The 22,692-nt window shown below is 38.7% G+C and overlaps 1 long non-coding RNA gene across 1 annotated transcript; it reads left to right on the forward strand.

The window, feature by feature from the left end:
* Positions 1-1,631: 1,631 nt before the first annotated feature.
* On the forward strand, positions 1,632-22,692 carry LOC122123266. Its single transcript, XR_006150371.1, has 3 exons — positions 1,632-1,770; positions 8,776-8,857; positions 22,616-22,692. It is a non-coding gene; the product is annotated as an uncharacterized LOC122123266 (long non-coding RNA).

Consider the following 22,692-nt stretch of genomic DNA (forward strand, 5'->3'; position numbering starts at 1 on the left):
CTGAGAGCAAGCTGGGTGATTGTCCAGACTAGGAGAGCCCAAGAGTTGTGCATTTGGACTCCAAGACCAAGGGATTCTTCTATTAACTCATGTGACTTTATTTGCTTTGCCCAGGTGTAAGAGGATTACAGGAAGGATTCTAGTGAAATTGTGAGGTGTATGCCTGCCTGAGTCCTCTTACACTGCAGTTGTATTTTTGGCTTCTGTGTTGTTTCTCTTAGAGATGTTTTAATCTATTTGGCTTGATTTTTTATTTTCCTGGCTTGAGTTCCCAAGCGTTTGTACAGGATCCTGTTTCTAGAGACAGTTTTACATGGGATATTGGAGTAGTGAGTACTGGGCCTCTATATTTAGCAATGAAGCCTAGCAATGTTTGAAGCAGAGCACCCTATGAATAGGAATCTCCATCCTAAATGAACAGACCTTGTCAGTTCTGGGAAGCCATATAGAGCACAAGCAGAAAAGCACAGGAAGGGGAAGATGTTGCTAGCTTCCTTTGCCTTATGCAAAAATTGTTGCCACTTCCCTGAGCACCAGATTCAGGTGGTACTCTTTCCTACACCACTCTCAATCACTTTTTGCTGTTGCAACATTTAAACTAATTTCTGGGAGTTGTGATGTGCTGGATTGAGGAATAAACCAGAGCGTAGTTATCACAGGGTACCTGAGGCAGTGGTTTGGGATGGTGGGGCAATTATTTTGACTGAAAGTATTTATTTATGTACTAATCCCTAATCTTCTTGCTAATTTATGCAGCCTGTTTCCACTAAGACTTTTAGTATGTAATCATTGAAACTTATCTTAAATGTCCCATCTATGAATTTGCTAATGCTAGCTCTAATGTGTTGTTTTTGCCTGGTAGTGCAGAAAGTGTTGGTCAGGGACATATGGCCTTAAAAGAAAAATCACAGAAGAAAACTTGAGGTAATATGTGTTACTCAATGTTGTATGCTTTGTAGGTGTTGCTTGTCTTCAGGTGTGTCACTCCTATATGGAGTATTTTATGTTGTATCTTTAGGATGGCGAAGGATCTTCCCATGACTGTTTAGGGAAATGAACATTAGGGACTAATCAAACCTGGGTTTACCTCATCTTTACTCATGTTCCTTTGGCCAAAGCATGTTAAATGGCAAATTGCAAGTCATTTTATATGTGTGCAATGGGTACAGTGAAATGTGCCATTTGACAACCATTATTGAAATAGTATAACACAAGAAATATATTCTGTACATATTTTCCTCTATAACTTTGGGTGAAAACTACTGAGTAACATCATACATGCTTACCTTGGTGTTTAAATATGTAAATGAATGAGGTAGAAAACAAATTCCAATGGAATCCTAAGATACCTTTGCATTAAAAAAAGCAGTTCATACATCCTGATGTATATTCAGTAATAACTACTTTTAGTGGAAATGTGTTCTGTTTTTGCTTTCAGTTATTCAATATTTTTTGTAGGAACATTCAGTTTCACAAATGTAGTATGTACATAAACATAGAAATTAGTTGGTTTAATAATATCTATCTACCAGGAAATGGACTGGATTTGTATTTATTGGAGACTTTAATCCTCTGCCTGAGACATTAAAGATTCTTCTCTTATAGGAAGGCTTTATGGTTTTCCAGCCCATGTATTAAGTTGCAAGAGGTAATTCTGGGCCCCAAATCTCACAGATTCATTCCTGAATACGTCATTTGTCTTATATCCCAGCCATGCTTCCAGAATCTTCTGCTCATTGTCACCAGCAAGACAGAATGAATTGATCTCTGGTGAGTTTTTTTTTTTATTTCTCATTTGGTTTTATTCCATTATATGAACCTAAAGATGTTCAAGAATTTAAAACAATATCAACCACACAGATTCAGCCCCAGGAACATATTCATAAATCAGATAATGATGGCTTATAGATTAGCAGATTAAGATTGCTTGTAGGTTTAGCAGGTTACATGGTTATATTCTTTCTAAGTTGAATGCAGATTGGCTTCAGAATGTCTAGGTTTTGTCTTGTCATAAAATGTAATCAAATTTGTTATGTGATGTAATGACACGGAGCAGGTTACTTCTCATAGAAGATGAAGGATAGATGTAAACAGATCACATCCTCATGAGTAGCATTAAACTATCTCAATGAAATTTTCCTGGAATTGCTGAAATAGTGTTGTGGACACGCACACATTCATGTGTTCTTAAGGAATGATTAACCTATATGTACTTAAATTACTCTCATATATAGTTCTTGGACGATTTCATGGTCTTGGTCTTACTTGAAACTTAGGATATATTTGTTACTAAACTTTATGGTCTTTCTACAAATTCCTGTTTGTTTTCTAAAGTATCCTCACAAAATTTCTTTCCTCTATTTTCTCTCTCTATTTTTGATTTTCTACTCACTAGTGTAGGTTATTTTTCTATTTTTCTCTCTCTTTCTATCTATCTTTCTAGCATTTTTTCTTACTTTTCTCATTCCCTCTTTCCTCCATATGTGTCTCAGTAGTTTCTTTTCTTCAAATGATCTATCTGGGAACTACTTTTTCTTAGTGATCAGTTTTACTTTGCTGACATGGCTCTTAGGATTGACATTTTTCTTACCCATTGTATAGGAAAATTGTTGCCTAGAGAGTTCTACAGGATTCCAGAAACAAAGAAATTTAGAAAATCACAAAAACATAAACAGATAGACTTAGGAAAACCAAGGTTCCAAATGCTCTCTGGCACTTGGTCCGTGGATGCCAGCTAGCAAGCATAGTACCTTGACTTCACACAGTGAAGATTACCATTGATAACATGCAAAAATGAAGTATCTATATTAATAGTACAATCAGAGCCACGAGTGGTTGTGAGGAAAACGTATTTCCTTATTCTCCTGAGAGAGAAGACTAGCACCCAGAGAAAATGCAGACATGGAGTTCACCTTACCTAGCCTTCAAGGTCAACAGCACTTCAGTTTCAGATGCCATCTTTCCAACAGCAAGGAAAAGGCCTGCACTCCAGTCTCTTAACCGTCTCCCGAATTCTCTTTTAACCCTTCTGCGGCCAGCTCTCAGTGCTCTCATTGCGGTCAGGCTGGAATTCCAACTTCTCAAACCTTTTCCCCCTTCAGCTCAACTTCAGGGTTCCCTACAGAAAAGAATTTCCTTCCCCCAATTGATAGACTACAAGAAAATCAGTTTTCTCCTGATTCTGTTATCTTTGGTCTAACTTCATTTGATGTGGTATTCTGTTTAGTTTTTCCTTCCCACTACTTTTGAATATTTTAATTCACTGCCAGTATTTGATTGGAACTGGTTTTGATTTAAAAAAAATACAGTTACAAGGTGTTTGCTATTAGAAATATCACTTGTTGCAAAATCTCACAGATGTTTGCTCAGGAATTGATTTTGATCTCTGAGGAATTTCACTATTAACTAACACAAGTGGAAATATATCCTTAGGAATCTCCTGGAGAAATGACTCAGGAATATGTGCCACATTTGAGCATTTGGTCATATTTATCATTTTTGTTATATTGAGTGTTCCTTGAGCTTCTATACATTTTCCTCCACCTCCATGAAGTCTATTAAAATGAAAATCTTGTAAAGGAATATTTTATTCCCCTCCCACCTATATTTTGTATTGTAGAATGTAGGCAAAGTTTACAAAACTTCATGGTAGCAGTTCTTTTTTACATAGGAAGGAAATATCAGGGTTTCTATGACATTTCAATATTTAGTATTTAAACCAAACATCATTAACCTAGGATATTTTTTTTTAATTCAATTTTATTTTATTTGAGAACATACTGTACAGAGGGGTTACAATTACATGGGCAGGATAATGCATACATTTCTTTCCAAGCATTGCAGCCTCCTCCTTTGTTTATCCTTCACCTCCCTTCCCAGCCTCCTTCCTCCCCCCCCAATCTTTCCTACCCTCCCCCCCCACACCGACATTGTAAAGCTCGTTTATGACATGACATTTTGTACTTCTCATTGTTGCAACAGGTCCACCTGAATCCTTAAATGACTTGTTTGTCCCCATCTCCTCCACAAGTTATATTGACATCAAATATAGTGTAAGCGGGGGTTACACTGTGGGGGAGGGACATACAAAGCAACAAAGAAATAATCTTATAAATGCGTTAGAAACACATGCATGAAAGAAAAAAAACATTAAAATACATATTTAAGGGTTCGTTTTCCTAACATCACATTATCTGACCTTTTCCGCTTGATTCATACATATACTAGATATTGCAAATAAGGGAACCATGGGACCTATGTTTCTGTGGGCCTGGCTTACTTCACTTAATATAATTTTTTCCAAGCCTTTCCATTTCCTAACAAATGGGGCAATGTCATTCTTTCTGATGGAGGCATAGAATTCCATTGTGTATATATACCACATTTTCTTGATCCATTCATCTACTGAGGGGCATCTGGGTTGGTTCCATATCTTAGCTATGGTAAATAATGCTGCTATAAACATAGTTGTGCTGGTAGCTTTAGTATGGTCTTGTTTGTAAACATTTGGGTAAATGCCCAAAAGTGGGATTGCTGGGTCATAGGGGAGTTCTATGTGACGTCTTTTGAGGAACCTCCATACTGCTTTCCAAAGTGGTTGAACAAGTTTACATTCCCACCAACAATGAAGTAAGGTTCCTTTCTGTCCACATCCCCTCCAGCATCTGTTGTTGTTAGAGTTCTTGATTTTTGCCGTTCTAACTGGAGTGAGGTGATATCTCAATGTTGTTTTGATTTGCATTTCTTTTATGGCTAGGGATGTTGAACATTTCTTCATGTGTCTATTGGCCATCCTTCTTTCTTCTTCAGAGAAGTTTCTCTTTAAGTCTTTCGCCCACTTATTTATTGGGCAGTTGTTTCTTTGAGGATTTGTTGTTGGGGGGTTTAATTTTTTGAGTTCCAAGTATATTTTAGATATGAGACCCTTGTCCATTGTATGGCTAGTAAAGATCTTCTCCCACTCCGTGGGCTTTCTATTGATCTTGCTAGCTATGTCATTTGCCCTGCAGAAGCTCTGCAACTTTATGCAATCCCATTTGTCCAACCTTTCTTTGATTTGTTGTGTTTCCGGGTCTCTATTCAGAAAATTTTGGCCTGAGCCAAGGAGACCTATAACCTAGGATATTTTTATGTGTGAGCTCAATCAAATCTTTTTGGGGGGGGGGGGGTGGAAGAGGAGGTCCGGTCGTGGGGCCTGAACTCTGAGCCTGAGTGCTGTCCCTCAGCTCTTCAGCTCAAGGCTAGTGCTCTTCCACTTCAGCCACAGTGCCATTTCCAGCTTTTTTTTTTGCTTATGTGGTGCTGAGGCATCGAACCCAGGGCCTCATGCATGCAAGGCAAGCGCTCTATTACTGAGTCACCTTCCCAGCCTCTCAATCAAATCTTATATGGGCCAAATAAATCATTAGCTACTTTCTGTAGTACTATTAGTATTTTTTAATATTCATGTGGACACTGCTTCTCATAGGTCTAGTAATATTCTATGTTCTGTATTCCATGTGATATCCTGAATATGTTCTGCTTACTTTTGAGAGTACGTGTTAATAGAAAGTCTAAATAGGGTTTATGGTGAAGCAGTATATGTAAATGCAGAAAAAATATTTGTTTAATTCATTGTTACACTGATATGTACTAAAATTTTATCAAAAAATGATAATATAATTTTTCAGACACTTCCTTAGACTTATTGTTGTCATACCAGATTACTGTCTCCTTAGAGTTTTTATCTTGTCTCTGTTGCTAGCAGCAGAAATGTGTTTGCATGCATTATGGAAACTGTAATTTTTTATTGGTCTCGGGGCTTGAATTCTGGGCCTGGCTGTTGTCCCTCAGCTCTTCAGGTCAAGGTGAGTGCTCTACCACTTGAGTGACAGTGCTACTTTCTGTTTTCTGGTGGTTTATTGGAGAAAAGAGTCGCATGGACTTTCCTGCCTGGGCTGGCCTTGAACCTAGATCCTCAGATGTCAGCCTCCTGAATAGCAAGGAGGATAAGCCACCGTGCCCTGCCAATCTGTGTATTTTATTTTATTTAATTATTTTTTTAGCCAGTTGTGAGGCCTGAACTCTGAGCCTGGGCACTGTCCCTCAGCTCTTCAGCTCAAGGCTAGCACTCTACCACTTGAGCCACAGTGCCACTTCCAGCTTTTTTCTTTTTGCTTATGTGGTGCTAAGGAATCGAACCCAGGGCCTCAGGCATGCAAGGCAAGTGCTCCACCCCTGAGCCACCTTCCCAGCCCTTGTCTACATTTATTATACTCAGATATTCTCTCCTGTTTATGTTCTCAGATACATTGAGGACTGACTCCGGTTTAAAAGTCATTGCAGGGACAGGAATTAGGCCTAGTGGTAGAGTGCTTGCCTACCATGAATGAAGCCCTGGGTTTGATTCCTCAGAATGAAATGAACAGTGAAAGCCAGAAGTGGCACTATGACTTAAAGGGTTTAGAGCAGTAACCTTGAGGAAAGAGCTCAGAAACAGTAACTAGGCTCTGAGTTCAGCCAAAGAAACAAAAGTCATTGCACATTTGTTATATACTTTAGTTTTCCTTTTTCCTATCTGAGTCAGTTCTCTGAACACTGAGGTACAACTTCCAGGAGAAAGACTTTCTACATTTGTAATCTTTGCAAGGTTTCTTTTTTTTTGGTTTGTTTTGTTTTTTTTATATATTTTATTTTTTTGTTGTGAATATACTGTGCAGAGGGGTTACAATTACATGGGCAGGATAATGCGTATATTTCTTATCAAGCATTGCAGCCTCCTCCTTTGTTTACCCTTCACATCCCTTCCCAGCCTCCCCCCACCCCTTTGCAAGGTTTCTCTTCTTTGTGTTTTCTATGAACTCTGAGCCATGCCTTCTTGGTGAAAGAAGTTTTCTCTCCTGTGTGTGTTTTCTGATGCAATCTGAGGTATGACTTCTTGAAATTTTTCCACATTTGTTTCATTGAGAAGATGTCTCGCTTGTGTATGTTCATTGAAGAACCTTGAGCTGTGCCTCCTGGGTGAAAGACTTGACATTTGCTACATTCATAAGGTTTCTATCTTGTTTGGTTTGTCTGATGCAAAATGAGTTATCTTCCAGGTGAGACTTCTCACATTTGTTACATTCCTAAGGTTTCTCAGGTGTGTGAAAACTCATAGGTGAGTGGAGGTGTTAATTCAGGGTGAAGGACTTACCCATTTCTTACATTCATAAGGTTTCTCAACTGTGTTTGTTCTCTGATGCAAAGTAAGCTCTCATTTCAGTCTAAAGGGGCTTCCATATTTGTTAAATTCATAAGGTTTCTCTCCTGTGTGAACTCTCTTATGTCTGTTGAAATCTGAATTCCAGAAGAAGGAATTTCAAAATTTGTTACATTCCTAAGGTTACTCACCTGTGTGAATTCTATTATGGCTGCAAACCTGTGACCTCTGCTTGAAGGATTTTACACTTTTGTGGCATTCATAAGGTTTCTCTCCTCTATGTGTTCTCTAAAGAAAAGGAAGATGTGCATTCCAGTTAAAAGCCTTTTTACATTCCTGATACTCCTATGTATGTTCTCTGATGAACATGAAGGTTGGACTTAATGGTTGAAAGACTTTCCATACTTGTTACATTCATAAAATTTCTCTCCTGTGTGCTCTCTGATGCAAAGTGAGGTGTGACTTCTGTCTGAAAAACTTTCTACATTTCTTGAATTCATAAGGCTTCTCTTCTGTGTGAATTCTCTGATGCCTGCTAAGAACTGACTTCTACATGGAAATTTTCCTACATTCCTCATATTTATAGGGTTTCTCTACTGTGGGTGCTTGTGGTGGGAAAGTCACTTCTGTTTTCTCAGACATAGATTGTGGACACTATGCTCATCAAGCTTCTCCTGTGGATCCTTGCTCTGAGGTTCTGTTAGGTGTATTTCCTTTTGTACATCCAGTACAAGTATAAGGATTCTCTCCTGTGTACATTTTTTTATGTGAACTGACTGTAGGCCTTAAGTGGAATGATTTTGCACATATAGTACATTCAGGTGTTTTCCTCCCTCCCTGAAATATTTCTTGGGCAAGGACAGCAGAATTATTATACTCTTCTGTATATTTGTTATGGTTACTGGAGTGTCCTCCAACACTGTAAAGAATATGGTCTCTGATTGTACTACCTTCCCTTCTCTACCATATTCAAATGCTGCAGCTCATTTGGACTCTCATAATTTTTTAATGAAATTCTCAGAATATCTATGGGGTTCTTCAACTACAGCAGACACCCAGGGCATTCATCTCATAAGGTTCAGTCAAATCCTCAGTCCTCATCCTTCAGGATTTCCATTAGTCCTATTCAGTTCTGCTTATTTTTTTAGCTCAAAATTAAATTTGTTCCTAGTCACATTCTTTCCTCCACTGTATCAGTATTTCTGACTGCTACTTCACACAGAGATTCATCCTGGCAAGACTTAGTCACAGCATCTATAGTTTGGACCTCTAAAATGGGTCATAGAAAAAAATACAAAAACATAATTGATATCCAATGACTCTATAATGTAAAGGTAAGACATTATCTCCCAATGTAATGTTAGAGATTTTAAAATATCAAAGTAGGAATTGATTTATGAGAACTATATGCCTTTCCCTGTAAGTTATTAAGAATGTAATACTGATATTTTACAATGGAAAATAATATTTATCTGTTTAAGTTTTTCCTTCTTTTTATATTCAAGGTAGAATTTAGTCAATTCTCTATTCTAAAAATGCAGATTATGGGTATTTTCAGGAAAGGTAATTAATTAATAAAACATCTCCATCTGCAGAGAGTTACAAGAAATTATCCTGCTTCGAGACAATGAGAAAGATGTCAACATGAAACTACACATGAAAATTGTAACTGTGTAGGTAAGTACAAAGGAATGTATAGAACATATATTTTTGTAATCTGTCTAATGATTAGTGAAGGAAAAACTTATAGCACCATATTCATGATTCTTAAAGCATGAAGATTCAATATATAAATACATAAGTGTAATCAAACCAAAGTATAAGGATTAGTAATATGGATCAATTAATGCTGTACTTGCCTGACAAATATGAGGACCTGTGTTCAAAGAATACCACCAAAAAATTAAAAAGTGTAATTGATTCAGATTTTCTTTTTCTTTCTTTCTTTTTTTTTTGGGGGGGGGGGTCCGGTTGTGGGGCCTGAACTCTAGGTCTGGGCACTGTCCCTCAGCTCTTCAACTCAAGGCTAGTGCTCTACCACTTGAGCCACAGCGCCACTTCTGGCTTTTTTCTTTTTGCTTATATGGTGCTGAGGAATCGAACCCAGGGCCTCAGGCATCCAAGGCAAGCACTCTACCACTGAGCCACCTTCCCAGCCCCTTGATTCAGATTTTAATGGAATTATTCCATTGAAAAGTAACTATATTATAGGATGTCATAGGCTAGTATTGTGAGAATATTGTAAACTCTTAGAGTACCTAGTAATAATACAATGGAGTAGCTCCAGCAACTTAACTTCTTATGTCTGCCATAAGAAAAATCAGACTGTTTGGGAAATATACTTTCTTGCAGTTCTATAGTATAGCAACTATTATGGTACATGTTTTACATCTTTTGAAGTTCTGTGCTTCAGCTTAAGGGTGGTCTTTATTCTGTACATAAAATTTGTGGTTACTTCTTTATTAAAGAAACATTCAAACTACCAGATTAGGTTACAGCTACTGCATAAAATCGTTTTTTTTTTTTTTTCATTTTATCAGTCATGGGGCTTGATCACTGGGCCTGGGCTCTGTCCCTCAGTTCTTCAGTTCAAGGCTAGTGCTCTACCAATTGAGCCACAGCAACACTTCCAGCTTGTTCTGTTTATGTGGTGCTGAGGAACCTAACCCAGGTTCTTATGCATGAAAGGCAAGCACTCTATGTCTGAGCCACCTTCCCCGCCCCTGTACTAGCATTTTCATAGGAGTGTATTAGGCCTTACATATTTGTTTCACAGATTCATCAAATCATAGAACCAAAGTACTTCTATAATAAACATGCAATATTGCAAAAAACTGGCATTATCCTAATAACAGTGCAGTATAGCAACTAGTTAGTAGGATTTAAATTGTAATAGGCATCAGAGGTGATTTACAGTGTATAGAAGATTGCCTGGAGATTGTATAACAGGTGATATGCACTGTATAGAAGGCTGTGTGCAGGTTACATGAAAGCAAACTAAGAAAGAAGTATCAGCTGAGACAAACATAATAAATAACAAAGTAATTACTACAATGAAACCATATTTATATTGTAATATAAAATTATTAAATATATCAGATACAGTCTATTTCAAACTGAAGAAAATATACTCAAAAAACTCAATAAGTCATCCAAAGAGATATACATTAATTATCAAGAAATCAAAATAAGGGGCTGGGAAGGTGGCTCAATGGTAGAGCACTTGCCTTGCATGCCTGAGGCCCTGGGTTCGATTCCTCAGCACCACACAAGCAAAAAGAAAAAAGCCAGCAGTAGCACTGTGGCTCAAGTGGTAGAGCACTAGCCTTGATCTGAAGAGCTGAGGGACAGCACCCAGGCCCAGAGTTCAGGCCCTACGACTGAACACAAAAAGAAAGAAAGAAAGAAAGAAATCAAAATAAATCAATACAAGGATACCCTAAGCAAAAATCAATAATGAAGAATACAAATACTGATAATATGAGAGGAAATAAACGTCAGCACAAATTGTGTTACCACAGATACAGAGCATTGAAAATAGCTGGTATATCACAAATCTGTATAATGAAAATTTTAGTCTGAAAAGTAAAGTCTACAAAGACATGGTTAAAACGCCAAAGAATGATAATTTCTTTAATCTATCATTACAACTGGAGAACTAGTACTCCACTTTTTTGTGTGTGGCTTGAACTCAGGGCTTGGTTTCTATCCCTCAGCTCTTGATCTCAAGGCGAGTGCTCTGCTGCTCAAGCCACAGCACCACTTCCAGTTTTCTAGTGTTTTATTGGAGATAAGAGTCTCATGGACTTTCTTACTTATGCTGGCTTTGAACTAAGATCCTCATATCTCAGTCTCCTGAGTAGTGAGGATTACAGGCGTGAGCCTCTGGCACCCAGCATCGAATACTCCTCTTAATGACTAAACAGCCAGACAAACAGTCACCAGAAACACACATCTGGAAGTCATTATCTTTACCTAAATGCTGTTCATAAAGCACTATGCTGTTATATTTACCAAGACAGACACACTGAGAATAGACCTGAAGAAAAATTGTCTAGAAATCAGCATGAGAAATAAATCTATATTATAAACACAATATAATTCTATAATATGTAGCTAATAACCTATCTGTAAAACAGATGGAAACTAGATTGGATCTGTATCAAATGTATGCTATTACTATGATGTATAGAATATTAAAGGGAGGTTCTCTCTTACTTAGGTTGTGGAATAATAACAAGTGCTTTCAATTCTGTATGGTGTATTCACATGAATATCTTCTGGAGGATATCGCAGAGCCATAGATTTTGCAGGAAATAGGGTGATGAGAATATAGTATACAACTCAAGAGTAGAGACAGGAGGGAGGGATTGGGAGAGAGTGAAAGAATGGAAGACACTGTAAGGAAAGAAAAGTATTTATTAATCTCTGTATGCATCATCTCCATAATAACATTAAATTACATTAATAATAAAACAATACTTCTAGCATAAACGATTTGCTTGGTGATGAAAATCTACCACAGTTAGAAGAACAGTTACAATTATTAGAAATATAATACCACACTTAATTTGAAAGATAAACTATTTCAGTTTAGGTTGAATATTAATTCTACAAAAACCAGTAACAATAATCCTTTCATTTCAGTATCCAATTAAGTGTTGATATTACATGTTTAGTTAAGGAAAAATAAGACAAGCTCTTCTGGCTCAAGACTGTCATTTTAGCCTAGCTACTAAGGAGGAAACTGAGGTCTGGAAGCCAGCCTAGATAGACAACTCAATTTAAGCAGCTAATGAACAGGTTAGAGGAAAGGCTCAAGTGATAGTGCCAACAGTGAGTGAGGAAGCTGACTGTCTGTGAGACCTGGAGTTCAAGCTCCAATAGTAGCTAAAAAAAGCCATGGTGGAGTCTGAGGTATGTGTTTCTAATTTAGAAACCTAATTGTAGTGATACTAGCAAGTCTTCATGTCAGACATAAAGAGAAAAGAAAATATATGGAGGAGCGAGAGAAGGGAATCCAAAGGTCAGGGAAAAGAAGGAAGAAGAGGAGACAACAGAGTAGTGGAGAGAAGGGAAAAAGAGGGAAAGGAGGAGAAGAAGACAGGAAAGGAAGAAAGCCTTATGGCATTAGATTTGACAGTAAATCCTTAAATCGGACACCAAAAGTGACTCATGCAAAAAACAAACAAACAAACAAACCAAAGCCAGGCTCTGGTGGATCACTCCAGTAAACCTAACTACTCAGGAGAGTCAGATCTGAGGATCATGGTTCAAAGCCAGCCTGAGCAAGAAAACCTGTGAAACTCTTATATCCAATGAAGCATCAGAAAACCAAAAGTGGTGCAGTGGCCCAAGTGGTAGATTGCTAGGCTTGAACTGATGGGCTGAGGCACAAGCTCAGATCCAGACTTCAAGCCCCATGACCCACAATAAATAAATTAGTGAATAAGGGCTGGCAAGGTGGCTCAGTGGTAGAGTACTCCACTTGCATGCATGAGGCCCTGGGTTCCATTACTCAGCACCACATAAGCAGGAAAAGTCAGAAGTGGGTGCTGTGGCTTAAGTGGTAGGATGCGAGCCTTGAGCTGAATAGCTGAGGGATAGTGCCCAGGCACAGCGATCACGCCCAACAACAGACCACAAAAACAAAACAAAACAAAACCAAGAAAATAAATAATAAGTAAAAATTAAAAAATAAATACAAAGCCAAACAAGATTAAGTGCACATAATCCAAACCTTGTATAATGAAAAGCACTATCAGCGAAGAAGCAAAAGCATGGTAGGAGAAAATATTTGGATATGTCTTTAAATAGATTCCTAACAAATCTGAATTAGAAAATATAAAGAAAATCCTACAAGTAACCTCCATACAACAAAATCTAATTTTAAAATAAGAAAAAGATTCAAGAGACTTTTCTAAAAAGGACATACACAAATAGCTGATTAAAATATAAAAGTAGTATCAATAGTCATGAGTAAAATTCAAATCAAAAGTACAATAAAATAACTATTTTACACATGTTAGTATGCCCATAGTTTTAAACAGAACAACAAAAATCCTTCCAAATTTCAACAAAAGCTAGGAGAGATGTGACAACAATGTGAACCTTGCTTCATTTCTCTCAGGTATGTAAAAGTATTAAAGATGGGACAGAGTCCTAAAAAGAAATTAATATAGAATTACATAGAAATATGGTGCAGCACTTCTACACTTGTACTTACCTTAGAGAAAAACAGAGATTTCTATAAATACCATCAAAAACACACCCTAATTTCCAAGAAAGACAAATATCACAAAGCAGTGCAAGAGTATATACAGAGACTAATTGAAGTACTTAAAACACACTCAGTCCTGTACAACAATCAAAGTTATGTTTGACAACACTATTTCAGCAAATCCAGCAAAACTTCATTAGGATAGTCTAATGTGTGTATGAGGATGTGATATCTGACCAGTTTCTAGCCAGCCTTGCCTTCCATGAGAAGTTACCTCCTATGTGTCATTGAATCACATAACAAGGGAGACAACTTTGTCCTCACATTAAAAAATGAGAAACAAACTAAAGCAAATCTGCACTTAACTTAGAAGGCAAGATTTGATCATCTGCTAAATCTCCAAGCCATCTTTAGCTTTTTTAGAAACATGTTCCTAAAGCTGAATCTTTTTTTTCTGTTTTTCAATCTTCGACATCTGTTCATAAAATGGAATGTCAAACAGAGTGAGAAATAAAAATCTCATCAGAGATCCTTTCATTAATTCTTGCTGTTGACAATGAATAAAGATTCTGGAACCATGGCTTGGAGAGAAGCCAAATGAGAGAGTCAGAAAAGAACCTGTGTGATTTTACCCTAGAAGTTCCTGGTCAGAACATGATAGGTGGGCTGGAAAAGCATAAAGCCTTCTTATGGGAGAAGAAACATTCCTGAGTCAAGTAGAGCATTAAAGTATCCAGTAATGACAAATCCACAGAAGAGTAAAATCTTGTGTTACTAAACACTATTAACAGAAAATACACCCCAAAATGTAGATCCATAAAATGTAAAAGAAACACCTTATATAGGGATGTGCTTTTGCTTATAATTGTTGGTTGATGACACAGGAGATTCTTTTATCCAGCGTTCTGGTTTTTTGTTTTTTTTTTTCCCATTTACTCACAATGGTAATTCTTAATATGACATACATGAACTTTGCAGTGACAGAAAATCTATTCTGTTTACTTCAGTGAGGTTGGTTTTGATAGGAAACACAATATGAATCTTTTGAAAGCAGTGTTTGCACATAAGTACTGGGTTTTTGTACATCATAAGGATGTTTTCTTTCTTTGAAAAATTAAAGTGGGGCTGGGAAGGTGGCTCAGTGGTAGAGCACTTGTCTTGCATAACTGAGGCCTTGGGTTGGATTCTTCAGCACCACATAAGCAAAAAGAAAAACCCAGAAGTGGCACTGTGGCTCAATTGATAGAGGGCTAGCCTTGAGCTGAAGAGCTGAGGGACAGCACCCAGGCCCAGAATTCAGGCCCCACTACTAGACCCCCCATAAAAGAGAAAAATTTAAGCAAATTTATTATAAGCTAAGTGTTCATATTCACAATACTTAAGATGAGGAGTGTTACAAATTTCAAAGTGGGATATTTTCTGTTTGTTTTGGGATTTGCACTGTCCTCATCCACATTAGTAACTGAACATCCTGCCTTAAAATTGTCAAGTTTTCTATTTCATATTATTTTTTTAGAATATAGTCTGAATTTTAAAGAGGACATTGTAACTGGGCTTTCATGTCTAATGGCTGTAATCTTAGCTACTCAGAAGGCTGAGATCTGAAGAAAGTTAGTATTATCCCCACCTTTGCTCCTCAGCTCCACCCAGACCTGAGCTCTTCCTAGACCTAGAGTTCCCTCCATACTGCTGACCACTCCCTCTCTCTACCCACACCTACCTGAGCATGTACCTACCTAACTTCCTGCTCCCCAGCTCCTGTTGCTACAGGAAGAGAGAAAAATGCATGTGCTCCCTCTCTTGGGAAATATGGTCCTTCTAGTAAACCTTATAATTTCTCCTATGCCTGCTTGAGGTCCCCTGGGATGCACATGCAGGATCCCTACAAGGATCACAAAATGAAGCCATTTATAAAAGAATGTCTGAGAGACTTATCTCCAATAAAATAGCCAAAGAAGCTGGAAATGGAGGTGTGGCTTAATTGGTTCAACATTATCATTGAACCAAATGATTTCATGGTCTGTTTCCAGACCTTGAATTCAAGAATCAGGACAAGCACACACATATCAAGGTCATTGTATTGTATTCAAATTATATTTTAACAATTGAATTGGAATACATATATAGGAGATCTCTCTCTCTCTCTCTCTTCCTCTCTCTCTCTCTCTCTCTCTTCCTCTCTCTCTCTCTCTCTCTCTTTCTCTCTCTTTTGTCTGTTGTGGGGCCTGAGCTCTGAGCCTGGGATCTGTTCCTCAGCTCCTAATCTAAAAGCTAGCACTCTACCACTTGAGCCACAGTGCACTGCCAGCTTTTTCTACTTATGTGGTTCTGAGGAATCAAACCCAGGACCTCATTCATGCAAAGCAAGCACTCTACCACTGAACCACCTGCCCAGTTAGTCTCTCTCATTTTAAGTGATGTAAAATATACTAATTATATTAGTGGAGAAATTGTAATCTGTCAAGAACAGACACATTAATTGGAATATATCCATGCCAGCAGCATTTTAAAAGTTTCAAAAGCCATAGGAAGTACAGAGGGTGAAAAGAAGATCAATATGTTCTTATAAGACATTTTCAAGGAATGTTTACCATTCATTGGTTTCAATTCACAAAAAAAAAAGTTTTTAAAGCAACATGAGTGAGTACCAGAATCTCTAGATTCAGTCTGTAGACTCTCCTTGTCTAGAGAGCCAGAGGTTTGTCAGCCAGTATCTGGCACCTGGAGGAACAAGTGCTAATGGCAGCACAAATCCATTAGACCATAAAATATCATCATTCTCAGACTGGGGAAAGATGCTAAGGGCAGACTGGCTGGCGACTGAGATCGCTTCAAGTTACAGCTCCCAATTTCCTCTGAAGAAGAGTCCCTGAGCTTCTACCTTTTGGTTCTGACTATGGAGTGCAAAGCTGTACTTCAGAGCACTTCCAGCAGCAAGGCAAAAGGAAAGAAACCCAAATTTGCAAACTAAAAACACCAACAGTGGCAGCCAAGGAGGCTCAAGCACCTTACGTCAGCCCCCCTCCAGTCTTTCAAAGGATCTGTGCTCCAATAGAAAGTACAATTCCCATAACACGATGGATTCAACTTGAGGAAGTGGGCTTATTACAGGGTTTGGACTGGCACCAGCCACTTGGTACTAAGTGTGCATGTATGCATGGGGACCTTTCTCTCCCAGCTGGGGGAAACTAAGGTGAATTTCTTCTTGAAAAATCAGTTTACCTCCTGAAACATGTGAGATCAACCAAAACAAAGAACTGTATTAGGAGCATTAGATAATCTGGTTTTTTAATTCTTAGTTTTATTAATGTAATTGAGGTTATGAGACTCCATGGTTATTGATTTTGTTTTTGTTCAAAAAGTATGTTCCTCTGAATATAAATTATGTCGCTGTTTTGCCTTAAAAATTTGAATATCTCCCCTCTCACATTAAAAAGGTATTTGCAGCTGGGTGCCAGTAGCTCATGCCTGTAATGCTATGTACTCAGGAGGCTGAGATCTGAGGATGCTGGTCCAAAGCCAGCTTGGGCAGGAAAGTTCATGAGCTTTCTCTCCAAATAACCACCAGAAATATGGAAGTGTCTTTGTGGCTCAGGTGGTGTAGAGCTCACCTTGAGTTGAACAGCTCAGGGATAGTGCTCAGGCCCAGAGCTCAAGCCACAAGATCAAGTATTTACATACAGTTAACTGTTTGATTCTGGGATCATTTTTCCCTTAAAATTCTGCTATTTTATTCATATATATATATATATGAATAAAATAGCAGAATTTTAAGGTATACATACTTTATAATCTTAGAATTATAAATAGATTGGTCAACTTCTACACCTTACTTTTCCAGAAACTCCCAAATTCCATCTTTGAAATTTTAAGGAGTTTTTGCTTATTTGTGTCTGAAATTTTCCTTTCCTTTAAAAGTTTTTTCCCCTCATTTTGTTGTTGGTCCTGTGGCTTGAACTCAGAGCATGGGCACTGTCTGTGAGCATTTGCAGTGCTCTACTTGCCTTTCTTTTATTAATTGCTTCAGGAAACTAGTGAAAAGTTTCCTCCCAGGTGTTTCTTAGAACATGGTACTCCTCCTCCAAGACTCTTCCAAAAATGGTTGTCTAGGGTGATCATGGTGAATGTAGGTGGATCTAGAGTACAGGGTAGGTCTATGTTCATGTGAAGCTTGATCACCAGTGTGTTTTTATTTTTCTGTTTTGCATATCCTGTTTTGTTTTTATTTTCTACTTGTTCTCTGATCCTAGAAGTTTCTGCAAGCTAGTGGTCCTCAGACTTGTCTTCCCAACTGTATCCATTACACTGTGGAATGAACCTTTTGCCTCCCTCGCTCATATCAGACATCCTAAGCTTGTCTCTTAAGGATTTGTTGAGATTGTTGATGATCCTTTCCCCACATCATGATTGGGAAGGACTGTGTTGGAAACATTCATGCCTGGTATTCAGTCCTCCCGTGCATGGGTTCTCCATGCCTCTTTTAGTGGACCTCAGCTATTCCTCATGAAAATGGAGATCATGAGGCACATTTGGCTATATAGATGTCAACTTTGGAGCACCTATAAAATATGATGCAAAAATACTTTCTTTCTGTAAAAGTAAAATAAGTTTCTGAGAAGCAAGGAGATAAGGATCAGGTATAAATGGGTGCTTCCTAGACTACTGTGTTATATAGTTTTTATTGTTCAAGGGTACATTTTTCAAACATTACTTTCTAAGTATTATGTTCATTGTAGTAGTATAAGTAGAATTTACTTCCTACATTGTTTTTGAATTATTCGTTGCTCACAGAATAAGTCTCATTATTTGTTATACAAATATTATATCCTCTTCCTTCATTCATCTCAATGATTGACTGTTGTAGATCCTGAGGTAGCAGGTACAAGTATGGTATGTTCAGGTATTCAGGGATAGAATATGGCTCTGACTTCCTCTGGAGGAAAAGATGAATGAATGGAAAACATGGAGCTTATGCATAACACTTCTAGAATTCCTTTGGCAAGAGATGTGGTGCACCCCTCTTGGGTTCCACTATGCCCGGAGAATCCTGTAGTTGCGATGATCCACCACCATGGAGGGCATGTGGATTATGGAGGGCTTGTGGATTTCACATCTTGTCTACTGTTGTGCTGGTGGAAGTCTGCCAATATGCACTGCACGACTGGGCTCAGAGGAGTGACGTGATCAGTGGTACCTTGCTGGCCCCCATGTTTGTCAGCCTGTTGGGACAAGCTCACCCTGATATCTGTAACTGGCTGTTGCTGAGGCCTTTTGGAAAATGCCTCTCTTCGTCCCATACCTCTGTATCAGAGACATGTCCTATTTCATGGTTTTGTATCATTTACTGTGCAAGTTTGTGTTATGAATCCATACATGCTGGTAGTTGAGCTAGGTATGGTTTTCAAGGGTGGGGTGGTTTTTGATGCCTCTAGCAGGAACAATTGTGTTCTCACTAATGCATGAGTAATCCTAGCTTACTATGCAATCCTCATAACTTACATTGCATGTTCAGTTGATAGAACCATTATGGTATAATAAGTTTGGGTCTGTTTGCTATTGAGGTTTAGAGGGCTCTTAGCCATTGCTGCAGATTTTTGGGAATATTGGTTGCCAGCATTTTTGCTACCCTAAATGTTCTTGCTAGTGCTACTGCTTCTGCTGTGAAACTTATCCACACCATATATACAACACAACATGTTAAAACTTTGGCTTGATATGTTTCTGGTGCCCTGGCATGCAGGTGGGCTTAGATAAAAAGATTGTGATATGTTTTATAATTTGGAAACAGCAATGATGTATGTTGATAATCAGGTTGACATGCTAAAGACCCGGTTAAAAATGATGTGCCATGCTAATGGTTAGTACATCTGTGTTATCCCTCTTAAATATGATGGAAATATGATTTGGGCCAATATCCAGTGACATATTTGAGCAATCTAGTCCTTTGATAATTTTTTTGGGGGGAGTCTGGTAATGAGGCCTGAACTCTGGGCCTGGGTGCAGTCCTTCAGCTCTTCACCTCAAGGCTAGCAGGCTACCACTTCAGCCACAGTGCCACTTCCATTTTTTTTTTTTTTTGCTTATGTGGTGCTGAGGAATCAAATTCAGGACCTCATGCATGCAAGGCAAGCGCTCTACCACTGACCGCCTTTCCACTCCTCCTTTCATAAATTAAGCTTAGACATTATGCAGCTTCAGGGTCAGAAATCTGATATTGGTCACTCCACCCTACAGGTAGCACACCCTGCAGACTTAGCTGCATCAGTTCTGCACTACCTGCAGGGATTCAACCTGGGAAATAGCAATCCTTTTACCATTTCTAAGCATTTTCCTGTTTCTTGTTTTGTTATTCCTTTTCTTCCATTTTTCCTGAGATATAAGATGTGCTGCTTTTTCCAGATTCAGGCTGATAGACACTTGCTCAATTTACAAAATAAAAAGGAGGACATGTTGCAGACTCAGAGGTGCCAAGAGCTGGCAAGGTGTGAGCAAAAGTTCCACAACCACAGACTGCAACCTTCAGGGCTATAAGTACTTGCCCTTTTCATAGGAGGGAGTGTTCCTTTTAGCTTCTGGGTCTGGGGCCTTACCTGTAGGAGTTTGGTGAACAAACATTGAACTAGAATGAGGAAGGATGCATATGATCTGCCATTGTTGCCACATTGAGTCCTAGAACAAAGTGATGCAAGCATTCGACAGTTACAGAAAGTGTCTATAGCTAAGGTTATTGCTGAATTAAAGAGAGATTTATCATTGGCCTTGTCTCTGTCTCTTCCATTATCATCCCCTTGTTCTTCTGGAGCACTGCTGGTGTTGTGGCTGGCCCTAGCAGTGGTAGTATGCTTACCTAGCATGCATGAAGCCCTGGGTTCAAGTCCTCAGTACCACATACCCAAGAAAGCAAAATGTGGAAATGTCGCTCAAGTAGTAGGGTGCTAGTCTTGAGCAAAAGAAGTTCAGTGACAGTGTCCGTGCACTGAGTTCAAGCCCCAGCATTGGGACATAAAACACAATAAATGCAAGCTGGGTGCTGGTTCCTCATGTCTGTAATCCTTGCTGTTCAATAGGCTGAAACCTGAGGATCCCAGTTCAAAGTCAGCCTGGTCAACAACTTGTGAGACATTATCTCCAGTGACCCCTAGAAATCCAGAAGTGTGTTGTGGCTCACATGGGAGAGCCCTTGAGCTCAGAGTTGGTTCCCAGGCTCAGAGTACAATTTGCCATGATCAATCAAAAAAAAAAGAAAAAGAGAAAGAAAAGGATAAATAATAAATAAATGCATCAGAAATACAGGCTTGAACAATGAAAACTACACTTCACATGTAGTCTTGGAAGTACTCCAGTTCTTTCTGATCCTTTTCTCCTTGCTTCTCAGGAATTGACTTTTACAGGATGAAATTACTTTTTCTTTATATTATTAGAGGTGCTTTTAAGTTGAAGTCTACACATTCAAATATGCCCTTTGATTCCCATTTTCATGAGGAATAGTTCAGGTCCACAAAAGAGTCATGAAAATCCATACACTGGAGCACTAAAATCAGGCGGGAAAGTTTCCAGTCTAAACTATCCCAATTAAGTGCATGTAAAGGATCACCAAACATCACAAGAAACATTTAAGAGACAATTATACGATCTCTGATTATGAGAGAGGGAGACTGTTGCAGACCCTGGGGTGCCTGCCAGAAGCAGGCAAACTGTGAACAAAGGCTTCAAGGCCATTAACTCCCACCCTCAGGACTACAAGTTCTTGCCCTTTACCGTTTGAGGAAATGTGTGTTCTAGCTGATTGGCCTGGGGCTTTAAGTGAAGGGAGGCTTTGGTGGAAAAGATAGATTGAAATAGAATGAAGAAAGATGTGTGCTGTTTGCACTTTTTGGCAGAGTGTGCCTAGACCAATATTACACAAGCATTTGAGCAATATAGCAGAATTGTGCCATCAGCCATCTCTCTGTCTCCTTAATTATTATCCCGGTGTCCCACAGAAATCTTGCTTGTGCTCTGATGGGATTGTGGCAGAAGACAAAGATTTATTCCACAGCTTAATGGGTAAGGTCTGAGACGACAAGCCTGAGGCCCTCTAGATATGTAGCCTAAAGCTACTGAGAGGAACTGTTAGGATCAGAGAAGAGGTAAGAATTCTAAAGAGATTTTCACATGCAAAATGAAAAGACAAAAGCAGACTGGTTTGTAAATGATTAAGATTCACATCAATATAGACCTTCACTAAACTTCACTCTTCTGCTCACCTGCATTCATTCTGACCCCCAAACCACTCTCTTTGTAGGAAAATCAGGGTAATGTGCCATGCTCTTAAGAATCCCTGTGAGGAAACTTTTCACTAGTTACCTGAAGAGATTATTAAAGGAAATCCAAGTAGAGCACAACAAATGCTCACAGACAGTGCCCAAGCTCTGAGTTGAAGCCTCAGGACCAACAGCAAAAAGACAAAAAAACATAAAACCCTTAAATGAAAAGCAAACTTCAGAAACAGACAAAAACTCATTTTCATTTAATAGATAGAATTGGGGATTTCCTGGAAAACTAATTGTTTGATTTTGCGAAATCCAAATCAACACAAGGATTATGGTGCATATCCACATAGCCATCTTCTTATTCTATGCCAGTGTGTACATTACACTAATGGAAAATGACCTGGTATAAGTTCACTGTCTATGAGTACGTTTGTAAGATGAGAGGGGAGGTATTAAACAATGTAAAGCAAAACAGAGATGTAATTTACACTCAGCAGAGCACAGGCATAGAACAAAAAGAAAGGTATGAGAAACACAGTCTCATAACCTCAATTTCATTATTAGAACTAAGTACCAAAAAGTCAATGCATCCAATTCTCTTCATATATATCCATTTTCTGGATGATCTTACAATATTTCTCGAAGGAAACAGTGGTTTTGAAGAAGAAACTCAGCTTAGCTCCCACAACAGAGAGAGAAAAGTCCCAATGCATCCAAGCACTCTTGTGACCAGAGGTGAAGCAAGGTGGCGCCAAGCATTGTGGGAATTGTAGTCTCCTTGGAGGGCTTTTGCTTTGAAAATCCTGAGTTGTTTTTGTTTTTTGGAGGGCGGAAGTGGAGCAGAGATCCTTTTGCGCATGCGTCTCCCCGCCCACCACGGGCGTTTTAAGTCGGCCCCTACTAGATTCTTTCCCTTTGCCTTGCTGCTGGAAGTGCCCTGAAGTACAGTTTCGCCATCCTTAGGTTGGAGCCAGGAGGCAGGCGCGCAGCTCTGTGCAGTGGACCTTGGGAGCTGTAACTTGAAGGAATCTCAGGCTTTG

The sequence above is a fragment of the Dipodomys spectabilis genome, unplaced genomic scaffold (genome assembly GCF_019054845.1).
Source record: "Dipodomys spectabilis isolate Male_0828 unplaced genomic scaffold, ASM1905484v1 ptg000227l, whole genome shotgun sequence".
Lineage (NCBI taxonomy): Eukaryota > Metazoa > Chordata > Mammalia > Rodentia > Heteromyidae > Dipodomys > Dipodomys spectabilis.